This window comes from Pelodiscus sinensis, chromosome 10, assembly GCF_049634645.1.
Source record: "Pelodiscus sinensis isolate JC-2024 chromosome 10, ASM4963464v1, whole genome shotgun sequence".
Classification (NCBI taxonomy): Eukaryota; Metazoa; Chordata; order Testudines; family Trionychidae; genus Pelodiscus; species Pelodiscus sinensis.
The window spans coordinates 35,716,429-35,743,022 of NC_134720.1; the positions used below are offsets into that span (position 1 = coordinate 35,716,429).

The 26,594-nt window shown below is 41.5% G+C and overlaps 1 protein-coding gene across 6 annotated transcripts in view; it reads right to left on the bottom strand.

The window, feature by feature from the left end:
• SLITRK3 (SLIT and NTRK like family member 3) overlaps window positions 1–26,594 on the bottom strand; it is a 57,265-nt gene that overhangs the window by 14,013 nt on the left and 16,658 nt on the right. The window lies entirely within an intron of this gene.

Consider the following 26,594-nt stretch of genomic DNA (forward strand, 5'->3'; position numbering starts at 1 on the left):
TTGGATTTAGCATTATCCACTGTGCTCAAAAGGATCCCTTATTGGCTTTTCCTATGACTTGAGATGGCAGCACATGGGTATAACCAGAGATGTTCATGAACACAACCTGAAAAGAACTGAACATTTGAGCAGATGTTGCTCTTACTCACTTTAAGGACAATGACCTAGTCATCTGATCCAGTGCACAATTTAAAATACATAAAACCAGACTGAAGCTATGTCTACACCACAGCAGCTACAGCAGCACCATTCCAGTTGTGATTCTGGCCAAGATGCTCTAAGTAATAAAAGAGAGTACTTTGTTTGGCTAAATAGCTCCTGCCTCCACAAGAGATGGTAGCTATGTTCTCCCGCCAACGCAGAAAAAGATCAAGCATCTGATTCCAGCTCACATTTCCACTTAGGTCAAAGATATTGCTGAGGCCACTGCAGTGGTCAGAACCAATAAGAAATCAACCATGAGGAGATTTAATTTACTCCATGAGGGGACTTATCATTAGCCACAGGTCTCTGATTTCCCTAAATTTGTTTAACTCGGATAATATGGGTATGTCTACACTAAAAAATTATTTCATAATAACTTATTTTAAAAAACCTCCCTAAATAATAATTTTGAAATAGCGTGTCCACATTATGGGGAAGCCTCAAAATTAGTCCGAAGTAGGCTACCTTACTGTGGATGTGCTACCTCTACGTAGAGCCCCAGGAAGCACTGCGGAATAATTACTTTGAATGACTCTGGGGAGTAGTTATTTCAAAATAACAGTAGGGGAGAATCCATACTACTACTATTTCAAAATAACTATTTTGAAATAAGCATTATTCCTCATGGAAAGCAGGAGTTATTATTTTGAAATAACCAGCCCATTATTTCAAAATAATGGGCTTGGTACTGTGGATGCTCCGCTTATGGACACTAAGGGGAGTTACTTCAAAATAACTCCCTAGTATAGGCCAGGTCTAGCTGACTCTCAAGGCATGAATCTACGTACAGTAACGTCCTGTGCAGACACTTCTAGAGGGCATTAAATTATAAAGTGTGCTATGATGTACAGCTGTTTAAAATGAAAATACATTAAAGTGCACTATGGAACTTTAGTGCACTGTGGCAATGTCTACACAACCATTACTGTGAGGCAAGCTACTATGCTGCAGATTCACACCCTGGCCTGCCAAGTGCTCATGTCCCATATAAACAAGCTCTCAGACATTTTTTAACTAGGATCTCTGGTTCTGAATAGATGGATGGTTGAAAATAAAGGGATAGAGAATGCCAAATAATCTGAAGACTGGCAGCATCTTGTGGAGGTAGGTGTTGGCAAAAGGGGATCAATATCTTATAGGTTTATCAGGTGTCCCAGGACTGCGGAGGTTGCAGACCGCTGCTAAAAGCAGACCTTGGGCTGTTTGAACATCAGAGAGCCAGGAGAGAGAGGAAAGGGTTTACGCACTGCTCCTACCCCCAGCACAATCCCATTGGCTGGTTTCCAGCCAATGGGAGCTACGTGTTGGCAACAGGCAGCTAAGAAAGCACCCTGTCCTCCTGCCCTCAGGCTCATAGCTATTCAGAAACAGCATGGCTCTGCTACCAGTGCGGGGTAGGGCAGGCAGGAAGTCTGCTTGGGATGCTGCTGCTGGGAATCAAGCAAGTAAGTTTTCCAGTCAGAGCCTGCCTTTGACATCCCAACCCTTTGCCGCCCTACCCCACATAACCCAAACCCTCTGCTGCCCTCCTGTCCCCATATCCCCTCCCAGATCCTGCACCCCAAACCCCTGCCCCAGATCACAGCCCCCTCCTATCCTAGGTCACAACCTAAACCCTCAGCCCCCTCTCTTTCAACCCTACACCACATAACTCAAACCCTCTGTCCCCCTTTTGCATTCATATCCCCTCGCAGATCCTTCACCCCGATACCCTGCCCCAGGTCACAGCCCAAATCCCTACACCCCAATACTGTGCCCCAAATCACAACCCCTTCCTACCCTAGGTCAAAGCCCAAATCCCTCCACCCCCTCTTATACCCTACCCCCCTTCCCCAGGTCAAATGCCCCTCTTGCCCAAGGTCACAACCCCAAACCCTGCATTTTAGTCTCCTATCCCAGATCACAACTGCCTCCTTTACCCAAACTCTCTCCCAGACCCCATACCCTCTCCTGCATCCTAATCCCTTACTGCAAGCTCCTTTCTGCAACCAACCTTCATCCCAGACCCCGCACCTCCTCCATTAATAAGGAAGAGTACAGTCCTTGACCACTTTACAAATTCTTGGGGTGGTCCCATCAAAAATTATTGCCCACCCTTGGTTTAGAGTTAAGTGTGCTGATGCAACAAAAGTTGCTGCTTTGTTCAGCCATTTCTATAACCAATGAGTCAGTTTCACTGTTCAGGTGTGCCTTTCATGTACATAAAAAGCATATAGAGTGTAGTTAACAATGCTGTTGATGATGTATTTTTTAATTGTAACAGTGGCATGATACTTAACAGAAAGAGGGTCCTACCACAATAAATGGAAGGGGCAATACAGGTTTCACGTAGTTGTGTATATTATGTGGCCAATGAGAAAGTAATAACTAGTAGCTATAGCAAGAAAATGAACTCCTTGGTCTCTTTATCAACCTTCGTTTATTATGCATCTGTTTTTGCAAGTCACCCGGTTACAAACTGCAGTAAAAAACAATGAAATAGTTCTGATACAGCATTTAACCCACCTCCTAAGAGCTGTCTCCAGCCAAAATATTATGTTGTTCTTCCTCAGTAGCTGGCCAGCAGCTGTATTCCACCCTGGTCCTTTGGCCCACTGGGATATCAGACAGCAGTTCCTTCACAGAACGGTGAGCGTAGGTATGTACTTGTCTTGGTTCACTCACATACCTGACTCTTGCCCATTTTGTGGCACAAAGGAAATCCTGGTGCACATTTACATTGAGTGCACCAGGTTGCAGCCTCTTTTCCAGCTCCTCTAAAACCTTTTCTTCAAGTTCTGGCTGTACTTTTCCCTGCACTTCCTGATATTTGCACACCCCATCTGTGGCTCCACCAAGTCATGAGTCATCCACATCAACCTTCTTCTGGCACTAGCCACAGTGGTCATCCACCATACCAGGACCAAGATGCTCTCCAACTGTGGGGCTTATTTCCACTCCTCCCCCTTTGTATTTGGGCAGAGTTTTTCTAAGACACATCCATTGGCTTCCTGGATACTTTTGAGGAGCAGTGGGGTTAGTGTCTGGAGTCCGTGACCCCATCTGACTCCCTACTTATAACCCGTGATCCTAACTTCTCTCCGTATTTGTCATTAGTAGTCTCCCGTATTTACTTGAGATCTGGGCATGGTGGTTCCTTCCCTTAAGGTGTGAAGAGAGGCCTTCAGCTGAAGGTAGGTTTGTGCCTGCCCACCCCATGGGTTTTCAATTGTTGGCCAACTTCCAGGGGGGAATATGAAGATGTCATACAAAGCCAAAAAAAGCCTTTACACTGAAGCACTTGGGATGTGCTAGTATAGACAGATTCAAGTGCTTTTCTTAAGTATTCCCTCTCTCTTATGCACTGCAGCTTCTTTCCTCTCCAGACCTAGAACCCCAGGGAGCACTCAGGCATAGGATGCTCTTTTGTCCTTTTGTAACCTCCAAGAAGTCATTAATACAATTAACAAGAGAATTACCTGCCTGATCACTAGACCTGCCTCAATCCATGCATACTTTCATACATGCTGTAGAATCTTACTAAGGTTATGGTAAATGAAGCATTTAATATGAATGAAGTAAAACTTCCATTCAGTTTCAATTTTTGGAGAGTGCATGTGACCAAAATGCCAGCCAAAATGTTGACATTGTCACTGCTTCCATATTCAAACAGATAGTAGACTTTTTTCAGCTCAAAAATATGAACGTTTTAGAATGACACTTTAGCACAGAGGTTGTCACATGTTCTAGCTATAATAAAATAAAAAATAAAACAAAATAATAAAGTAAAATAATAATATTAATAATTTATTTGTGTCTGTTGGCAGAATGGGTGGGAAGAAAGTTGTCCCAACCTCTGCCTTATTCTTTAACTTATGACATAGTTACTAGGCATCTACACAATCTATGATCACTAATGGTGTGTCTGTCTTGCCTGGGAAGATTGGGATTTGTAATTCAAGAGTACAGCTGCGGTAGTGATAGCAATAGTGAAAGCAGTAGTGTGGACTAGGCTAAATTATTTTTATCCTGGTGACGCTAATCATAATCACACGGAGTTACACTGTCAGAAAATTAAAGTGTACATTTTTTCAGAGCTTTTAGGGGCACATATTAGGAGTGGTTCTAGATAGCCTTTATCTGTGGTGAAGACCTTTGAACACGCAGGCAACATGCAAGACCACATTTTTAAATCTTTATGCTTAATCATTTGTGTACTGCTCATTCCTCATGCAAAGGGAAAGTTTATAAGTGGGAACTATGTTTTAGACATTTTCCCCTGAAAACCCAATGCCTTGCAGCAAAAGAGTGGGAGAGGGGTTTAAGTTAAAATCACTGTAATACAATGTAAGACTGTGCTTTACCACAGAACGTTCTAATTTCTATGTGTATGAATTAAGACAAGTGAGCAATAAGAATGACTGTGAGACTGGAGCTATGTTGACTATATTAAGGGATCAGTGTAAAAAGTGTCTCTAATGTAAGCTCTTGGTTTAGTATATTGTATGTGTGGGACTCGAGACAAAAGCAGGACTCTTGTGCTGGCTGCCCATGAATCACTCAAGGTGAGACAGAACTGTTTCCAATGCTTATTGAGTTTTAGCCACTGCTTCTCCAAAGACCACCAAGCAATACAAAATTATGATGGTATTTTGTGGTATGTGGACAGCTGTTTGAACACTTGAACACATACATTCACATACATCATGAAATAATTGTACAAAACAGTAATGACATTGCTCCAGATTTGAAGTCAACATACAAAGTGGTGAAGAGCTTTAGTCAGTTACTATGGACTGGGGTATTAAAAAGATAATACTTCATGTATGTACTAACTCTCCTAGGAAAGATGAGGGGCTTTTTTTTTATCCCAAATTATTCCTAATACAGATTGAACCTCTCTCGTTCACGATGCCCTCGTCTGGCAACATCCGGGGTCTGGCAGGACCAAGGATGTTGCTAAACCAGAAAGCCCCAGCCACAGAGGTTGAGAGGAGCTGGGGGCACAGCTGGTTTGGTGGGTGGTAGCCTTCAGGGACAGGGACCTCAGGGTAAAGAGTCCTGGGAGCATCTGCCACCGCTGCACACAGGATTGGGGCATCCCAGAAGCAGCTGCCATCACAGTGCGCAAGGCTGAGGAACTCTGGGAGCAGCTGCTGCGCCCCACATGGCAGGGGCAGGGAGCAGAGCCCCACGAGCAGGCTGCAGGCAGAAGACCCAGGCAGGTGAGCTCCAGGAGGTCAGGTGTCCAGATTCTCCCGGGGCAGTTGCCAGGAGGGGAGCCCAGGAGAGCCCTAACACCTGACCTCCCCTGATCCAGCAAATTCACTTGTTCAGGACCACTCCAGTGTCCAGGGTGCTGAACAAGGGGGGCTCAACCTGTACTTGAGCCATTCAAGCAACAAGACAGACATTACATCCTTACAAACAAATGTTTGTGACCCAGAGCGAATTTCTCCTGGCTGTCTCTAAATTACTGCCAACAATACGGACAAAACTTGAATCAAAGCCTTCATAACAGTGTCCTTTCCCTCCTCTCCTCCCCCTCTCCCCCCAAGCATCTCTGGAAGGGTGCAGTTTTCCAATGTTCATCCACTACTTGGAAGCAGAGTGGGAGGAGAAAAAAAAGAAATGAAAATGAAACCCCATTATACCTTTTTCCCTTGACAAGGAAGAGGTTACCAGGTAGCTCTCTTCTGAGGTGGCGAAGTGAAAGCGGTTCACATGCTGCCCTTCTTCCCAGAACTTGCCCTGGTTGGCTAAGTGAGAGGGGAGCTCAGCCCCACCATTACAAGGCTCCTAGTCCAAGGCCTTAAAAGGAAGCCTTGGACTAGGCTTCCTCCCTCCCCAACTGCTACTACATCACCACTTCATCACTCAGGGTATATCTACACTGCATAGCTATTTAGCTACGCCAGGACTATACAAGTCGCCCATTATTTCGAACTATTTTTTCAAAATAACAGGTGCACTATTTCAACATCCCGGTAAACCTCGTTGCACGAGGGATAAGGGATGGCTCAAAATAGCGTGTTATTTCAAAATAGATTTGACTTAAGATACGCAATTTCTGTTGCTCAAATTGCGTATCTTATTTCAAGTTTAGAGTGCTATGTAGACACACCCTCGGTCTCTGTCCAACTCCTGGTTCTCTGACTGCCTACATTCCTATTGACTAGGATAGGTAGCCCCTGAGATACCCTGTAACTTATTCATATTTATCCCTTATATAGAGTTTCACATCTCTTGACCTCCAAGTGATTTACAAGGGATGTATCATTGTCCACGTTACAGATGTAGAAACTGAGGCATAGAGAGATGAAGTCCAAGATTACCCAGAAAGCCATTGGCACAGCCAAGAACAGAACCCAGGTCTCCTGAATTTCAGTCCACTGCCCTATTGGGCCATACTATGTTTCCTCTTATAAAGAAATATCTGTAGTCCTACTTGCAGAATAAAATGAAAAGACGTATTGTTATTTAGAAGGAGTACAGATACTGAGACAGTAAATAAAAGATCTGTTATTATTCTACTCTGGCTACCCCCTCAGAAACCAAAGATGACATGTCTCTCATTACTCTGCATCATTTCCTCTATAATACATGAATCTTCACTAATTCAATGTATTTTGAGTTGTAAATAGTATCTACATTGGTATTTAATCAAATGCATATAAAGGACAGTTCACAATAGTATTGCTAAACTTCTAGTCTTTTATGGTCATATTTATAATAAGTGACAGTTACTGTAGCAGGAGACACTTCATATTAAACGAATTCAGGTTACATACACTTGTGTATATTGAGAATATTCCTGGTGATGCGTATTGACTATTGGTTAGATCAGGGGACTGGGAGTCAAGATTCCTGAATTCTTTTCAGTTATTCAGTCTTCACTTATTATGCATCTGTTCTACAAAAACACACTACCAGTTATACACTCTAAGAAACAGAAAATTATTCTAATATTCCTGTTAAACTAGATTTTAAGGAATCTATCCAGCCCAAATAATATGCAGCCTACCATACCATTTAGGTAAGTCACAAGTTCAAGCCAGCCAGTCTAGAAGAAAGGTTGACATGCTGTATAAAGCTGATAACTATGAACAGAACACTTCTGTGCGGGGCAGTTATAGTGCTGTATGGAATGCAGACGGGGGCTATGAGGAAGACGGGGAGTGTGATTGAAAGGTCTCTGGCTCTTGTGCAATGCAACTCCCTATCTGGGGCTATGTCCTCTTCCTGCTGCTGACAATTGATATGCCAGCTACTGTCCTAAAACACAACATGCCTGTCTTCAGCCCCTATGCAGTTCCAAGAACAAAGGAAAAACAGGGTCAACAACAAAAAAATGTTGTTCTGTGGGGTGGCTTTCGCTTCCAATCCTAGGGAAATAGGTGGAGGTGGCACTCCAAGACCCAGTCTTGACCCAGAGCACTCACTCAGCATTATATGGCCCCAATCTGATTGTCAGAAGGAGGAGGATCTTTCTAGCCCAATTGATGAGGTATTGAAACCAGTCATCCATTTGCATCACCTCTCTAACAATCTGTCTGTCTTCCTGAGATTCCCAATGGACACCTTCACCTCAGTGAGACTTCACCATTCTCTTCTCTCTGAAGGTATGTCTACATTACAGTGTTATTTCAAAATGTCTTATTTCAAAATAGTTAATATGAAATAGCTTATTTCAAAATAACACATCTACACACAAAATGCATTTTGAAATAGCGTTTTACTATTTCGAAATAGCGCGTCCACACTGAGTGGACACTGAATTGCATTGAAGGCCAGCCGGAACCCGGTCCAGGAGTTTATTTGTGTGGCTGCTGCCTGAGGCTATCTGAGGGTTGTGCTTAAAGGGACCCCCCACACCGGGCAGCCGGTTCTCAGCTTTCCCTGCTTGCTTGCCTACCTCAATGAGGGACAGCAAAGCATTTGTGTCTCTGTGTGCTCTGGTTGCCCTCACTCGGGACACCACAGTACTCTGCAATATGGAGCCAGAGATCCCCCTGGGCACTCTGGTGCATCTCGTGAATACATTGTTGCGAGCCTGGCTGCACTTTCTGAGGGAGGGATGGCTGCCAGTGGCTTGCTGGCTCATGTTTTGGGGCCACTGAGTCAGGGGCAGTGACTGCTGGCTCTGGACCGGCAGGCTTGGAGCTGGCACAGGCACTATGGCCAGAGTCAACCCCTTTAAGGGCTCTGGGGAGGGAGAAAAGTGTTCTTGTTTGAGGCTGGAGTGGCCACCAGGGCACCCTGGGAAGGCTGGAAGCCCCCTACTTTGAAATAAGTGTCTACACAACACTTATTTCGAATTGGCTATTTCAAATTTGGCATTTTTCCTCATAGAATGAGGTTTACTAAATTCGAAATAACTGCTCCACTATTTCAAATTTATTTCGAAATAGCGGTTTGGCTGTGTAGATGCTAGTAAAGTTCATTCGAAATAACAGCTGTTATTTCGAATTAACTTTGATGTGCAGACATACCCTGACAGATTTCCTTGTGGGTATGTCTACACTACCATCCTAGTTCGAACTAGGGTGGTTAATGTAGGCAACCGGAGTTGCAAATGAAGCCCGGGATTTGAATTTCCCGGGCTTCATTTGCATATTGCTGGGTGCCACCATTTTAAAATGTCCGCTAGTTCGGACTCCGTGCTTGCGGCTACACGCGGCTCGAACTAGGTAGTTCGGATTAGGCTTCCTATTCTGAACTACCGGTACACCTCGTTCCACGCTCTCCTTCTCCAAGGCCCTGCCCCACTCGCTCTGTGGAGATGGGGTACAGGAGTGGGAGGAGGGGGAGACCCTGACATTAGTAGCCCCCCTCTTCTGCCTCCCCACCCTGCAGAGCAAGCAGGAGACTCCTGGGGTCAGCTCCAATGCGACGGCAGGAGCAGCATGGCAGTGGGGGGTGGGGGGAGGAAGAGAGTGGCAGCTGAAGTGCTAGTACCTGATACCCTCCCAGCCAAAACAGTCAGGATCCCCTGTTAGAGGCTCCAAGATCTACCAGTAGATCCCAATGTATGGCAAAAGACTGCCTTGGCTTAAAAGGAGTCGTATAAAAAGTGGAAATTAGGACAAACTAGGATCTAGGGGTCATAATGGACCACAAGCTAAACATGCTCCAACAGTGTGACACTGCTGGAAAAAAAGCAAACATAATTCTGGGATGTATTAACAGGAGTGTAGTGAGCAAGACACGAGAAGTCATTCTTCTGCTCTACTCTGCACTGATTAGGCCTCAAGTGGAGTATTGTGTCCAGTTCTGGGCACCACATTTCAAGAAAGATGTGGAGAAATTGGAGAAGGTCCAGAGAAGAGCAACAAGAATGATAAAAGATCTAGAGAACATGACCTATGAAAGAAGACTGAAAGAATTAGGCTTGTTTAGTTTGAAAAGGAAAGGACTGAGAGGTGACATGATAGTTGTTTTCAGGTATCTAAAAGGGTATCGTAAGAAAGAGGGAGAAAAATTGTTCTCTTTGGCCTCTGAGGACAGGACAAGAAGCAATGGGCTTAAACTGCAGCAAGAGAGGTTTAGGTTGGAAAAACTTCCTAACTGTCAGAATGGTTAAACACTGGAATAAGTTGCCTATGGAGGTTGTGCAATCTCCATCTCTGGAGATATTTAAGAGCAGGTTAGACAGACATCTATCAGGGATGATTTAGACGATACTGGGTCCTGCCGACAGGGCAAGGGACTGGACTCGATGACCTCTCGAGATCCCTTCCAGTTCCAGTGTTCCATGATTCTAAGATCCACTGGTTGGGGACCACTGCTCTAGGGAATACGAGTTTGAAGAGTGACATAACGGAAGTGCCTTTTCTCAGTAGAATGTATCCTGCATAGCTGCATAGCAGGGAGTCCCATGGGGCTTCTGAGGATCAGCGCCATAGATGCGATTTTTGTCTAGCTAAGATAATTAAAGGTTGCAAATGGTGCCAAATTCTTCACTAGATTATAGCCAGGTATATGAAAGTTCCTCTGGGGTGCTCAACTCCATTTATTCCTAGTGAAATCATTACTTTGAGGGATCAAGCCCTGTGAGTTGAATTTAATCCTCTTTCAGTGTCTAACAATGGGAACACTTAACACAAGAATGGCCATACTGGGTCAGACCAAAGGTCCATCTAGTCCAGTTTCTTGGCTGCTGACAGTGGCCAATCCCAGATGCCCCAGAGGAAGGGAACACAACAGGTCCTCACTTGATCCCTCTCCTGGTTTGAGGGGTTTGTTGTGAATATTTTGCACAGTGCTATATATATGACACATATATTCCACAACAGGATAGCTAATACACATTTCTACCACCATTTGAGGCAGTGAGATAAGCATTTTACAGACGGGTAAACTATAGAGGCAAGATTAATGGATCAACCAAATCAGTATCCGTTCTTATAGAAGAATTTGAGAGTGCCTGGGGTTCCCAGTCCCCTAGCTCACCCCACCAGTTCAGTAATGATTGCTGATTTATGCTTTCATACACAACTACTGCCTAATCTTTTCCCACTTTTTAAAATTTTGTCAGCCTTTGTATTCACTCTACAAAACCAAGGTCAACATCCCTTCCAAACACCTCAGCCTTGCTCCCCCTTCCCCTAGGGATCTCATTTGCTGAAAAAGCCAGAAAAATTTCCACAGGCTGCTTGCTTCTATATCTCATTGATAGTTGGAAGGTAACTTGACCCTCTAACCAAGATTTTCAAAAGTGGCAAGTGATTTGGGACCATGATTTTGGGATGCAAGATGCGCGGATGTAAAAGGTTAACCAGTTAACCATGCCAGGCAAAGGGCTGCTGCTCTCTGCAGGGCCCCTAGAGCAGCCCATTTCCATGGTGACCAGTCTGTCTCACTCTTCTCTTTCCCTCCGCTACGCTGCATGTTACATGCTGGCTCCCTGGGAACGGAGCCCAATAGGGGCTGCCGAGCAGTCAGCTCCCCGTCAGGGGCAGCCAATCCCACTCCTCAGGAGTAGGGATGCTGCTGGCCTCGCTCCCAGGGAGGCAGCTTTGCTGCCACATCAAAGCCTCCTCCCTGGGAATGGGACCAGTGGCAGCCTCTGCCAGCACCGCTCCCAGGGAAGCTTTATACTGCAGAGCCCATAGCACATGTAACCATGTAACTGCTATAAGTTTTTAGTGTTTCCACAGTTACATTTAAATGAATGTTTGTATCCCTACTATATACTCAGCACTCTGTCTCAAGATGGATATCCAAAACTTAGTCATTCTAGAATCATAGGGTTGGAAGGACTCAAGAGGTCATGGAGTCCTACCCCCTGCCCAAAGCAGGACCAATCCCAACTAAATCATCCCAGCCAGGGCTTTGTCAAGCCAAGACTTAAAAACTCTAGGGATGGAGATTCCACCATCTTCCTAGGTGGAGCACCAATCACTTTAGGCCAGCTAGGTCTCTGTCTTAATTTTTCTACCAGTGGCCAGGTCTACACTCATAGGCTACGTCTACACTGGCCCCTTTTCCGAAAGGGGCATGTTAATTTCACAGGTCGTAATAGGGAAATCCGCAGGGGATTTAAATATCCCCCGCGGCATTTAAATAAAAATGTCCGCCGCTTTTTTCCGGCTTTTAGAAAAGCCGGAAAAGAGTGTCTACACTGGCCCCGATCCTCCGGAAAAAAGCCCTTTTCCGGAGGATCTCTTATTCCTACTTTGTTGTGGAATTTTTATTTAAATGCCGCGGGGGATATTTAAATCCCCCGCGGATTTCCCTATTACAACCTGTGAAATTAACATGCCCCTTTCGGAAAAGGGGCCAGTGTAGACGAGCCCATAGGGAACATCAAATCAAGATACACAACTCCAGCTACGTTATTTATATAGCTGGAGTTGACGTTTCTTATTTCCCCACCATCCCCACAGCATGAAGCCAACAGGAGCAAACACTCCCATCAGCTTCCCTTACTCCTTTCTTCTTTAAGTTCAATATTACACAAGATGAATAAATGTGAAATAATGAAGATCTTTTAAACACTACCTTCCCCTGGAGCAGTTCAGGCCCCTGACAAACACAAGTACTTTTTTTTTACCCTCTAATGACTCCAATCTATGTTTCATTAGGAAATACTTCCCATTATAACTATACTAACCCTTTTACATTTCTATTACACTGTTAGTGGTTTCCAGTCAAGTCTCTGTGTTCATTTAAGTGACCTTGACTGAGACATATAGCAGTTTTATTCTCTGGAATGTCTCCAACCTCCTTTTGTAATAACTCCACATTTTGCCAGTATCTCCCTAAACCTCTTCCAGGATCTAACAAATAATCAGGTACCAAAAATTGGGTTGTATTTCCATGTCTTATCTTCTGCCTATCCTTCCAAATCATACTCTTTTATAAGTGATTGTCATCTTCCAGCCAAGTTTATGTTCATAATGTCAAACTTTTCTTTAGGCCTCAGTCACTTTTGTTTTATTCACTAGATTTAGCATTTTTGCTCGGTATTTATATTTTAATCAACAACTGTACTAGAACCTGTAAACGCCTATATACATCTCGTATTTTGCTTTTTGGGAGGAATATCTAATCTTAAAAGATTCTATATCAGGCCCTGGGCATGCATATTTCCCTATCTGATTTATCAAAAACATTTCCACCTCACTGCTGCTACAGGTTGCAGCCCAATGTCAGAATTTTCATTTCAGGATAACTGGTGAATTTACACCTTGGTCAACTGCATTCTCCAGCAACAAGAGCTGTCACATACAAATATCTGTCTTTCCAGATGGACCATTTCAAAAATTTAACAAGAAGCTACCACTGTTGCTAAGATTTCTTAAATATTTTGCATCTTAATATACTCCTTCATACTCAGACATACAATTTTAATTTAGAAGTAACATACCATCCTTTTTTTTATTTGTTCCAGTCCTTTCAAAGGGAGAGACAGATTTACAGTAATCAACAAGAACCGGAATCAAAGCCCAGTGAAATCAAAGCAAGAGATCCCACTGACTTCAATGGACCTTGGATCTTACCCATAAAAGCAGAATAATTTGGCCAAACACATACCAATTTTATTCAGAAAAACTGAACAAATACATCTAGACTCCCATCTCCAAAGCTAAGAACGTAAAAGAGAATATTGGAAGACTCAAAACATGATAGAAATAAAAAATATCTTTATCCTTTATTAAAAAGCAAACACAAAGACATAACTTTTAAGCTAGACACAGAATAGCGACTTGTCTCCCAAACTTCAGTGCATCACTTTAGCAAACATATTTACAGCCTGACCCGAGGCCCACTGTAGTTAATAAAAATTTTCAATAGACTTAAATAAGTCAGTTCTACACTGAGCATTGCTTTTAGCACCCACCCATCAATCACTATGCCCACAACTCACAAGTTTGCTTTTTGATTTTCTCATACCTAAGGCTGCAACAAGTTTTAATGGATTTATAGTTACAATAAGAATTAAAGTAATTATTTCTATGAGAGATGAGAATAATGTAGATTTAATAACGATCAGGCAAGATGATACTTTTGGATAAAGTTGAGATAGTTTAGAAAAATAATGCATAAAAAATACTTTATTTAAGGCTGTCTATTATAGTGGCTCTCAAACTTTCCAGACTATTGTAACCTTTTAGGAATCTAATTTGTCTTGCACACCTGTAACATTCACCTCACATAAAATCTACTTGCTTATAAAATCAGACACGAAAATACAAAAGTGTCACAGGACACTATTTCCTAAAAATTGCTTCCTTTCACGTTACCATATAATTATAGAACAAATACATTGGAATTAGGGATATTAAATTTAGATTAATTAACTAATCAAATAGTCGATGGGATTTGCATCAACTATTTGATTAGTCTATAAGGGCAGCTCTGCCTTTGAACTGTAGCAAGAGCCCAACTGTAGCAAGAGCCTAGTTCAAAAGCAGAAGCCCCGCAGGGAGCACGGAGCTAGTGGGGGACTGGCCCCATGCTTCCTGCAACACCTAAGCCTTTGAAATGTACAAGAATCCTGGCAGGGCTCCTTTACATTTCAAAAGGAAACCCTGCAGGAAGCACGGAGACAGTGGGGGAGTCCCCCACTGGCCCCACGCTCCCTGTGGGGCTTCTGCACTACAGGGCTCTTGTACATTTCAAAAGCAGAATCACAGCAGAAGCAGTGCAAGTGGAGACTGCTTCAGTCCCCATGCCATTTCCCGCTGTGCCTCTACCTCCCATGTCTCCCATGGACACGCTGCTGGGGGAGAACTGGTTTTTGACCTGGTTTCCCCAGAACTGGCTCCTGCTCCCCCCTTTGCCACCACTCTCTGATAAAGGGAGTAAAGCGACTAGTCGCATCACTAGTCGACTAGTCACTTACATCCCTAATTGGAATATCAATATTATACTTACAATTCAGTGTGTAGTATATAAAGTGGTATAAATAAGTCATTATCTATATGAAATTTTAGTGTGTACTGATTTGCTCATGCTTTTTATGTAGCCTGTTGAAAAACTAGGCAAATATTTGGATGAGCTGATGTGCCCCTCAAAGACTTCTGTGTATCTATCCCCCAAGGTATGTGTACCCCCAGTTTAGAACCACTGTACTATTCCATTTCTTATCTTTGAATGAAAACATTCTGGTTTTGAATATTAAACATCCCATAGCCAAATTCATGCATTATTAATAAAATAAATAAATAATAAATCATAGAAAATAGAACTAATTATGTCTCAAAAGCATAACATCATTTAAATAGTAGTATTTGCTGTGCTAACACATTAACTGAGATATTCAAAGTTAATCATCATAAGCATTCGTTTGGCTGGCAAGCATCTTTCTAAATTAAGAGGGACCAAAGCTGCAAAATACTAGATCTAGATTTTAAATGTGAGGGTGTTTTGGACCTGAAGGTTTGGTTCAGCAGCTCATTATAAAGATTTGAAAAATTAGGAAGTGGAAACAGGTCTGAGTTTAAACCCAAACCAGGGAGTGACTATCTGGGGCTGTCATTCAGACGACTCTCAATTCCAGTGGTTGTATGCTCCTTGTCTTTGTTATCTTCATTCATTGTATTGAGCTATAAGCTTGGGCAGCCACTTTAAAAGGTTAAAAACCAGACATTAAACATTTATTTTTCCCCGGTTTATCATCTCTGGCTTCCTCTTCTACACTGGACCATGACTCCAGTACTTCCCTACAACTTGACTGAGTTATTAAAAGTGATAGGCAAGTGTAGAGAATACAACAAAAGTGTAGTAATGCGCTGAGTGACAGCCAATAAACCAAGGTATAAGGGTAATTCCACAAATTATCAGCTTAACATTTATCTCTGTTTAAAATTTTAGCTCTACAAAGTCCAAACATGATGCAGATTGCTGATTCATGATTACTGTGCCAATAAAAGAAAACTTGATAATCTCTTGAGGTCTTTCCAGTTCTAGTACAGGCAGTCCCTGGGTTACGTACAAGATAGGGAATGTAGGTTTGTTCTTAAGTTGAATTTGTATGTAAGTTGGAACTGGTACATATTGTAGGGGAAACTCTAGCCAAACATTTCTCCAGAGCTCAGTTTTATTCTCCCACACCTCACTTCCCTCAGTCCTTTATTCTCAAGCTGAGGTGTCTGCTGAGAAAAGCCGCTCCGCGTCTCCCTGGTCTGCTGGGGGGAGAGGGGGGGCACTAGCTTCGCGTCTCCCTGGTCTGCTGGGGGGAAGCAGCTAGTGCGGGGTTGCCTCACCCCGTTTGTAAGTAGGGATCCGATGTAAGTCGGATCCATGTAACCCGGGGACTGCCTGTAGTCTATGATTCGGCGGGAGACCTAACACCCACTAAAGAACCCTACAGCTTGCTGGAGCTGGCCTACCTGGTTTATGTCAGAGTTATGGTCTGGATTTTCAAAGTTAATTGGGCAATTGTACATTTGCTATAACTAATTAGTGCATGGAAATACTGTGATTTTACATACAAATGGTTATTTGCATGTGCATAAGGCCATGACAAATCTAACGTATCTATGTGCAAAATATCTGATTTGTATGCTGAATCATTTATATGCACAAATTAAGGGCCAAATACATCTCTGAAAATCTTGACTTATGTGGTTTTGCAAAGATTTTAATATTATTATAGAAACACAGAAGTTAAAGGTGGAAAAAGACTTACTAAGTGATCTCCTTGCTGTTGCAGTACATCTCCTTGCTGTTGCAGTATAGATTCTCACCGTATAAAATAATGATATTTTAAAAGAACTTGCAAAACCATGAAACACTGAGGGTGTATGCAGAATGCTGAGTTTTTTCAAAAAAAGAGAGGCCTTTTTTCAAGAAATCTTCACCTGCATCTAAACTGCTGCCACGTTCTTTCAAAATTAAATCGAAAGAATGTGGTGGGTTTTTTTGAAATTGGTAAACCTACTTTTACCAGGAAGAACACCCTTTTTCAAAAGAGCTCTTTTGAAAAAATGAATTCTTGAATGCAAACAGGGCTTTTTTGAAAGAGAACATCCAGACTGCCTGAGTACTCTTGAAAAAGGGGATCCCTTTTTCGAAACCCTTGTGGCTGTCCAGATGATCTCTTTCTAAAGAGGCTCTTTCGAAAGAGGCTGTAGTCTAGACATACCCTGATTCAAACTTCCTTTGGTCTGCTAGGACAGCTCAAGTCTGCAGTGGAATGCCATACATGGTGAAAGCTGGTACATCAATATCTATGAAAACCTGCAATGTCTGGAAGATCTGGAGTTTGCATACGTAAGAGAAAGAGTCTGTGTTTAAGTTATTCATTTCCTCAATCGTTCCTCTGACATTCAGTAGACTAATAATGTGACTAGGCTTTTGGTTTTATAGTTTCTTAGCAACTGAAAAGGCTGTTTATAAACTAGTGTTGCTACCATTTTCCCACAGCTCTACTGGTCACATGCTTCAATTTTCTTAGGTGTACTATTATTTTTAATCGAGACAAGATGGAAAGTAAGAAAGATAATGAGTTCAAATTATTGTTTACTTTGGGATTAATCCAATGTAGTAAGGGACAAAGTCAATGAAGGTGCTGATAGCCATTAAATTGGAACATGCACACATAATCCACCCATTACTTATATCTACAGTCACTATCACTAAATGTTAGGTTTTTGCATCTCCATTCCCTTTTCCAACTTTGGATTTGACATGTGTCTTAAAGCACAAAAGGACTAACATTCTCTACCCCTCAGCGTGGTAATAGTTGATTTGTAGTGTTGATTATAGTCCTGCTCTAAAATTCTATGTGGGCCAGCAGAAACTTTTTGATGTTGTTTTGAAAGAAAATGACTTTTCAACTAAATGAAAAAAAGAGGTTGCTTCCGTTCCCTAGGCTTTTTCCCACTCAGTCTCAATATTATATTTCTTCGGTATATTTTAAAACAATACGAATACTTTGACATATTTTACATAGCCCAAAATGCATCTTTATACACACACAATTTTGCACTGTTAGGACTCATACAATATACAATTTGTGTAGAAGCTACATACTACTTGAAATCTCCTCTAAAGCAGGAAAATTGGCAAATTTTTTTCCACTTTTTCCACCTATAGAAATGGATGGTCCCATTACCACAAGTATCTGAGCTCCCCACAATTTTAATGCATTTATCCTCACAACACCCCTGTGAGGTAGGCAAATGTGGTTATTTGCATTTTACATATGGGGCACTGAGATACACAGAGTAAGTGATAGTAGTGGAGCAGGTACCTGGATTGTGGTCTCCTGAGCCACAGGAACATCTTTCTTCTCATTTTCTGAGAAATGTAACATACGACTTTTTATTTTTATTATACTGAGAGTCTCATATTTTACACTCAACATATATGTCATTTTTCTTTCATTAGTATAATATTTTTGTTATAACTGGTGCTATATTGGTGAATTAGTGCCTGAGAAACTGAATTATTAAATATTTTGTACCATAATGGCTTGTGATTATGGTTCTTCCAGGCCCTAACCGGGGCAAAAGAAAACAATAAGCACTGTGTTCAGATACACATGATAGCAACATTCATATACAGAATATCATTCAGTTCTGTGCTAGCCACAATACTCCTCTTATTTCCCAGAAGACTTCAGTCTTTTCTCATTAGCTACCTTTATAACCATTAAAACAGCAGACTTACAAGGTCAGCTCTTGTTCAAGAAGATATTTTTTAACAACAGAATCAATACTCAACCTGCTTAGTCATTACATGCTTTTAAAATATACAACAAAAATGTATCATTTAAAAACATTTTGCTTTTAAAATAATCATATGATTTCTAATCCCTGGAATTTTTTAGTGGCATGTTCCACTAGACTGTCTGTCATAGCCTCTATAACAACTAATGTAAGGTTTGGCATACGTAATTTTGTAAAAGGAAAATACCAGAGAATTTGTGTTTCTTTTTTGTTTTCTTTTCTCTCAGAAGGGTATGAGCAGGGGTTGGCAAGATGCATCCCAGTGGCCGGATCCAGCCCGCATAACACTTTGATCCAGCCAGTGGTCTGCATCTGGCCACTTTCAATTTACATCCTGCTGCTTGTGCCAGTGAATTTCCAGGAGGGGCTAAGGCAGCAGGATCCTATTTAAATGGCTCACAGTCACGGTGCTACCTTGGCAGGGGCAGAGCTGTGAACTTTTTAAATAGCCACAGACACCCCGGGTGGCTGTCAGGCAATGCAGTAGTGGCGGGGCAGAGAGCCCTTTTCTGTGTTTTTAATTCTATGTCTCCAGCCCGACACCTCTGCGGGGAGGCTACTCCCTGGTCTCACCCCTTCTGCCCTAGGCCCCGGTCCTTCTGGGGGAGAAGAGGGAGGTGGAGCTGGCCTGTGACCATGTAGCAAAATTCATTCAGTGGCTCCCCTGTGAAAATGATTGTCCCCTCCCCTGGTTAAGAGTATCCACTTTTGCAAAAAATCTAACATAAACCTGGGGGGAGGATTATATAAACTATTCACATGCTGCTCAATAGCTAATTTCTATAATTCTATGTGCAACAAACACTTTATTTTCCTGCATTCTTATGAGTACAACCACCGCCAATGTAATTCAGGGGAGAATTGCTCACCACAGGGTCAGAATCTCAGCTGGTGTAAATCAAATCCATTAAGTTGCCAATTTACACCAGTGAGAATCTGGCCCACAATCTTTCATCATCTTCTTCCTTTTATAATTAATTGTTACAAAATAAAAACTCCTTAACAAAAAACACTAATGGCTGTATGTAAAATTCCCTACATGTAAATTCAAAAGGCTTATCATATGGTGAGAATGACAAACAAGCTCTTATTTACTCTAACAAGAGGGCCTGTCTACAATTCAGTGAAAGCCCAAAGTTCAAACGCAGGCTCCATCCTCAGGCTCCAACTCTACTTCTGTCTACACACAAAAGCTGTGTCTACATTGGCACCCTTTTCCGGAAAAGAGATGCTAATGAGACAAGTCGGAATTGCAAATGCCGCGGGGGATTTAAATATCCCCCGCGGCATTTGCATGAACATGGCTGCTGATTTTTCCGGCTCGGGGCTTTGCCGGAGAAAAGCGCCAGTCTAGACGGGATCTTTCGGAAAATAAAGCCTTTTCCGGAAGATCTCTTATTCCTCTTAAAATCAGGAATAAGGGATCTTTCGGAAAAGGCTTTATTTTCTGAAAGATCCCGTCTAGACTGGCACTTTTCTCCGGCAAAGCCCCGAGCCGGGAAAAAGCGGCAGCCATGTTCATGCAAATGCCGTGGGGGATATTTAAATCCCCCGCGGCATTTGCAATTCCGACTTGTCTCATTAGCATCCCTTTTCCGGAAAAGGGTGCCAATACAGACACAGCCAAATAGTGCTCACTGAAGGTTTGGACCCAAGATTGCACTGAAATGAAGAGTTCAAGCCTAAGTCAAGCCAGGACTTAGGATTTATGTCCTATTATTGCTCTGCAGCATAGATGCAGCCACACTGGACTCATGGTTTGGGAATCTGCCAAAATTACCCCACAGTCCCATGGGTTGACATTCTTTGTCCTATGGCCAGTCAAGTTTGAGGAAATTCAAGTTTTCTCACACTGCAACATGAACAAAGGGCTAACGTGGGCACCTTCTGGGAAGCCATTAGGATATGGGCAGCTGCACTTGGGTCCACACAATGCAGTGCAGATTGTGGAACCTCTGATAGGGACTTAGGGTTCAACAATTCAGGTTACAAATGAGTGTAAATACTGACGCCCTATATTAACAAACCCAATGTCTGCTAACTTGACTTCTACAAACCTTAGACTTACTCGGGACATACCCGTACCGATGTTAAATATATTTTGTCAGAACCTCACATAGTGTAAATTTGGATAGCTCCACTGAAGTCAATGGAGTTGCACTGATCTATGCTAGTGGTGGAACTGGTCCCACATGTCAAATGAATAGGGGTTACTTATTTGTTTATCTAGCTATAGAAATAACATGATCTTGTATGTTTGATCTTGAAAGAATACTGCATATTTTCTAAATCTTAATGAGAAAAGAAGACTCTTATATTCAAGGCAAACTGATCAGTTCAAAAACACACTTGTAAGTCAAAATCCACCGTGGCTTTATTTCACCTCCATATAGTAACCCTGCAAGAGTTAAGCATTATTTCAGCTTTCAAAACAGGGTATAAATATAACTTCAATGATTTTTAGGCTCTGTTTGTGAGCCCTCTGAAAAAGGGTGAATTTCACCCCATATCCACATTCCTTTGTATAGGCTTTGGGGTACAGATTTAACCATAAAGAACTATGAAGTTTTGCAAATTTCAGAATACAGTCAACAGGCTCATAAAACCTAAACTTCTTGTGAAAGTAATTATTCTCCTAAGGACATGGAAGTTTATGCACTGTTTTTTACCATAAAATAGACAAGCCCTCCATTTTACTAAATACTCTCAGTACTCTAGTTGTTCAGCAGAGCAGCACTCCTCTAACCATATGCTATAAAACTGATCCTTCCCCCTGAAAAAAATGACCTATTTGAAAATTATGTAACTTCACATAACCAACAGACACTGCACGTAGGAGTTAATGTGCTATTTTATGCATAATGTGATGATTAAACTATACTAGATTTTTTTGCTCCCCTTCTGCAGCCGTCCCCACTCAGATAGATATACACAAACATAGCAAATGACTCTCCTTGCCCAAAATACAAACTGTGAATTCAGCACATTTTCTTCATAAAAACATGACACTGATATGGAAATGACCTATTTTTACTTGAACAAGGCTGCTAAATATCTCACAAAGTTTCACTGTAATATTTATGCAAAAACAGATTGTGAAGTACTTTCCCATAAAATGCTTACTTCCCTCAAATTGACTAATAAGATAAAGCATAATCAAGAAACTTGAAAGAAACATTTCACCCATTACCACATATTTTAAAACCCCATGTAATTGTTTTCATCTCTGTGATTAATTTGTTTGTGGTTTTTCTGCACTGAAGGGAGTAAAAGACTGAAAATGAAATAATCCACTTCTCTCCCTTCTTCTCCTCCTAATAACTTTACACTTTGAAAATGATGATAGATTGGCAGCATGACAGATTCATGCTGCTCTAGTAGCCATGAAATAGAAGGTCTGTTCTATTTAAAGGCTGAGAAGCTCATTTTGTGCCAGTGACACTTACCCACAGACAGCTATGCAAGCCACAGTATGTGGTCAGATTGTGCCATGGACTTTAGGACACAGGAGCTGAACTTGCAATGACAAATCCATATTACTGTGACCTAGTTTTAATCCAACATAAAGCATGTGGCAATTTAGTGATCAGAAATCATTTAAAGTAGATGGCTTAGGGAGCTGCTTGAAGAGAACATTACTTTACAGCCTTGCCTTTGAACTGCAGCATATTATGAATGCATTAACCAAGTGTGCTATTATAGTACCTAATCCTGCTCCTGCTGAAATCAATGGCAAAACACCTATTGACTTAATTCAGTGGCATAGAATCAGGCCTCCAGACAGTATCCTGCATCTATAGTATCTGTTTAAAATTCTCATTGCTATAAATACACTGTAATCATTATTTAGGCTCTAAATTGACATCACACACATTATTATTAGCTCTATTTGTACAGCTAGGAAACTGTTTCACATTAGCATATCTTGCAAAACTCTGGGCCTGATGCAGCTCTCACTAAAATCAAGTGCAAAATTCCTATTGACCTGAATGGGATCAGATCAGCTTCTTCATGAATTGTGAATTTTCTCAAGTATATTGTGTGTATTTTGCTACAACAATGAAAATGAAATAGTTTTAAAGAGGACAGAATTTAAGGGTCAGATCTTTAGCTAGTATAAAGAGTCAATGAAGTTCCAATGACATACATTTTCTGAGATTCTGACCTACATGCTTCACTGTTCCTTTATTGCCACTCAATCTAAATAACAACACTTCAGATCATTTACTTTGAGGCAAGGACTTTGTCTTCCTCTGCTTTTGAAAGCATCTAGCACATTCAGGGCACTACAAAAATCTAAATAACCCTGGTATTAAGCACTTATCAAAACTTTTACAAAAGTTAAAGGGAGAGATTGTCAAACACATAAAGAATATTTAGGTTCCCAACTCATTGACAGTCAAGGAGAGTAGGACACCTAAGGTTTGTGCCTTTGAAAATCCTCCTCCTAATTAACTAGTTCGCCCTTCCCATTAGGAAAATATTTTATTCTCTCCATTTTACCCTGCATACAGTTTAACAAATGCTATACCTAAAATTGAAAGAAAATAAATAAACACATGCAATTAAAATACATATGTTTAAGTGCTACAAAGCCAGTTCAAAGGCTACCACATTTTGGGCTGAAGAACACTCTGAGCCCAGGGAAATGAAATCTCAAACAGTGGGGGCTATAAGATATTGCTGCTATCCCTCCTACATTTGCTATATGAGAATCCAAAATGCTAGTATGTCTCAGAGTTTTCCTATTATCTACATAGTTTACAAAACAAAACATTGCATTCTAACCCTAGAGATGAATCTTCAGCTTTAAATCCTAACTTCACACTCACAGCTCTATTTACCCTGGGCCAAAGCAAAGCCACAGATCTGACCATACTAAAACTATGCAAAAGTTAGGGTTGCCAGATGGCTTAACCAAAAATACCAAACACCCAACCACTCCCCCCCACCAAAAAAACACTGTTGAGAAAAAAAGGGGGAGACCAAAGTTGTTAAGCAAAAAACAAACAAAAAAACAAACAAAAAAACCCCTCAGCATGGCCCCTTTAAGACCTTTGGGGCTTTTTTTCCCGGCAGCCATCTTGTTTTCTTACTCTGCTGGAATAGAGCTCCCCTGCTGAACCAGGTAAGCCCAAGGTGGGAGGCTAGGAGTCCAGGTCGGGGGGAACCCAGGGGCTGGGCTGGTTGCTGACTGTGTATAGGGTTGCCAGGTGTCTGGTATTTTCACCTCCTGGCAGGGGAAAAAAAAATCAGAAAATACTGGACATTTTAGGTGTCCGGTATTTTCTGATTTTTTTTTTTTTACCAGACAGGAGGCGAAAATACCAGACTGTCCGGGTCAATACCGGACACCTGGCAACCCTAGCCAAAAGTTCATCTCTACACTCAGGATTTGTCTATATGGCAGAGTAATGTGCCCTGTGGGAGTGTGATTCCTAAAACACACTAACACGTTGTACATTATCTGGTCTAGTGCATCCTGCAAGCACACACTAAATGTCTGCTAGCTGATTGGGACAAGAACAGTGTAGACTAGTGGTCAGAGAGGACAGCAGCCCTTCTTGTCAAGGTCTGAATCACAGTCAGTAGCAAAGAACAAAGCGAAGATCAACTGAAGGTTGCGTCAGAATCCACAACCAGGAGCTAGAACCCAGTGTCAAACCAAACTAGAGAGCAGGAACTGAAGCAAGCACAGTGCTGGCAAGGAGGAGTTCTAGGCAGGGGCAAGACAGAGGCCAGGTAAGAACAGCAGCAGATATCACTGGAGTCAGCACAGCAATGGAAGCTGTAGCTACTGCTAGCTTAAGAGTCAGCCTGCTTGCTTCCACAGCATAGTTAAGCATGCAGCTTGCTGCAGGCCTAATTCCAGACAATGTTTCCTTAGCATGCTTTACTATTGCACTACAATAAAAAAAACAACAACAGGTCCTATCAAATTCATAGTCCATTTTGGTCAATTTCATGGTCATAGGATTTTAAAAATAAAAAATGACATACGGTTTAAAGTGTATAAGTCCTGATCCAAAAAGGAGCTGGGAGCAGGGGGAGGGCAGAAGGTTTTTGTAAGAAGGACTGTGGGGGGTTGTGGCACTGCTACCCTGTGCTGTTGCAGGTGATGGTGCTGCCTTCGGAGTGGGGTAGCTGGAGAGTGGAGTCAACAGCTGCCACTCTCCAGCTGCCCACCTCTGAAGATAGCACAGAAGTGACAGTAGCAATACTGTGACTCCCTAAAATAACCTTGTGATCCCCCTGCAACTCCATTTTGGGTGAGGAACACCAATCTGAGAAATGCTGGTCTCCTGCATGAAATCTGTATAATATAATCCTGTTTTGTGGGTAAAGGCACAAAAAGACTAGATTTCACAGTCTGTGATACTATTTTTCATGACTGAGAATTTGGAAGGACCTTACCAACAGAGAACATTTAATGTGCACCAACATGGCCTATGCTGATCAATTAACATGCCCTTCAACGATCACACCCCATAATGCATATTACCCCAATCTTGTAGACAAACCCTCAGACTTCATAGTTAGGCCCATTTCTAGTTGTACAAATATCTGAACTGTAGGTAAAGATTTCATATGTTAGCACTTAGAATGGTCACCTGCTTTAGCTCCATCAGAGGTAACAACAAAGGAGGTACTTATTTCTGATCTGGATCTATCAGAACCAATTGTGAGTAGCTGCAAGTGAAGCATCTTTTCTTTGCTCTTGATACAAACCCTTTTATACATCCAGAATATCCCACATAGATCTTCAAATACTCTAATACATTGTGGGTGGGCTGCATTCGTGCTGGAAGCATACAAGGCATTTTAAAATGTGGACTTATAGCTCCTGCCTTATGCAGCCTGCTTACACACCAAATTTCATACATATGCACACCAGTCCAGTTAATACATCTTACAGCATTGATTCTGTAGATGTAACGCACCACTCTGCCAAAAATCTGACATACATGCTTAGATTTTCAATTGGCTTGTTTACGTCCATGCAAATATTAAAAAATGAATTCTGTTAGATGAGCAAATAAAGGTACTGGATGCACGGTTGCCCAACCTACACGTACAAATGTCCATCTGTGCATGCAAACGGGTAAATGAAAATGCCTTAAATACAAACTAACTGAAAGGTGGCTGAAAATGTGGCTTGAAAAACTGTATCTGTTTCTTTTTAGAGATTAGAGAATACAATCCATTAACTGCTTTAAGAAATGGATGTCTCTTTCCAAGACACAATTGATATCCTTCAGAAAATCAGCAACATTAACAACCTTCCTCAAAATACCATCTTCCCATCATGGCTGTCATCTCCCTTATACACTAGCATCCCTTACAACTATAGTATTGCTGACTGTCTCAAATAGATATTTGAATATAATGGAAACAGCCTTGGGTCCTAAAATGGATCCCAAATAGGCTAACTTCTTCCTGAGCAATGTTAAGGAGAATTTCTGGACAAATGTACCACAAATGCAATGATATATCTGAGATGATGAAAATATCATTAATGTCTCTAAACAGATGATGAAACTTGCTCATTGATTTCTACTACAACTTCACCAACCACCACTATTCCATCAAACTCTCTCTAGAACACTTCCACACCAGTATCAACTTCCTGGACACCAAAATCAGATTCAATGGAATCCCACGGATGACTATATACAAGAAACTCATAAAGCCAGTAACCACCCTAAATAAACAAATATATATATATATATATATATATATATATATATATATATATATATATATATATATATATATATATATATATATATATGTGTGCTCTCTACAGCCAGTCACTCAGCCCTAGTCTACACTGGGGAGTTATTTTGAAATAACCGCCCTTATTTCAAAATGATAAGTAGAGCATCCACATTACCAAGCTCGTTATTTTGAAATAAGGGGTTGGTATTTTGAAATCTGTACTTCTGCTTTTCTTGGGGAATAACACTTATTTTGAAATAGTATTTCAAAATAGCATTAGTGTGGACACTCTGCTACTGCTACTTCAAAATAACTACTCCCAGAGTAATTTGAAGTAATTACTCCCTAGCACTTCCTGGGGTTCTAAGTCGAGGTAGCACATCCACAATAATGAAGCCTGCCATGGACTAATTTCGAGGCTCCCCAATAGTGAGGACTCGTTATTTTGATTTTGTTATTTCAGTAGTTATTATTTTGAATTTAGTTATTTCAAAATAATTTCCTAGTGTA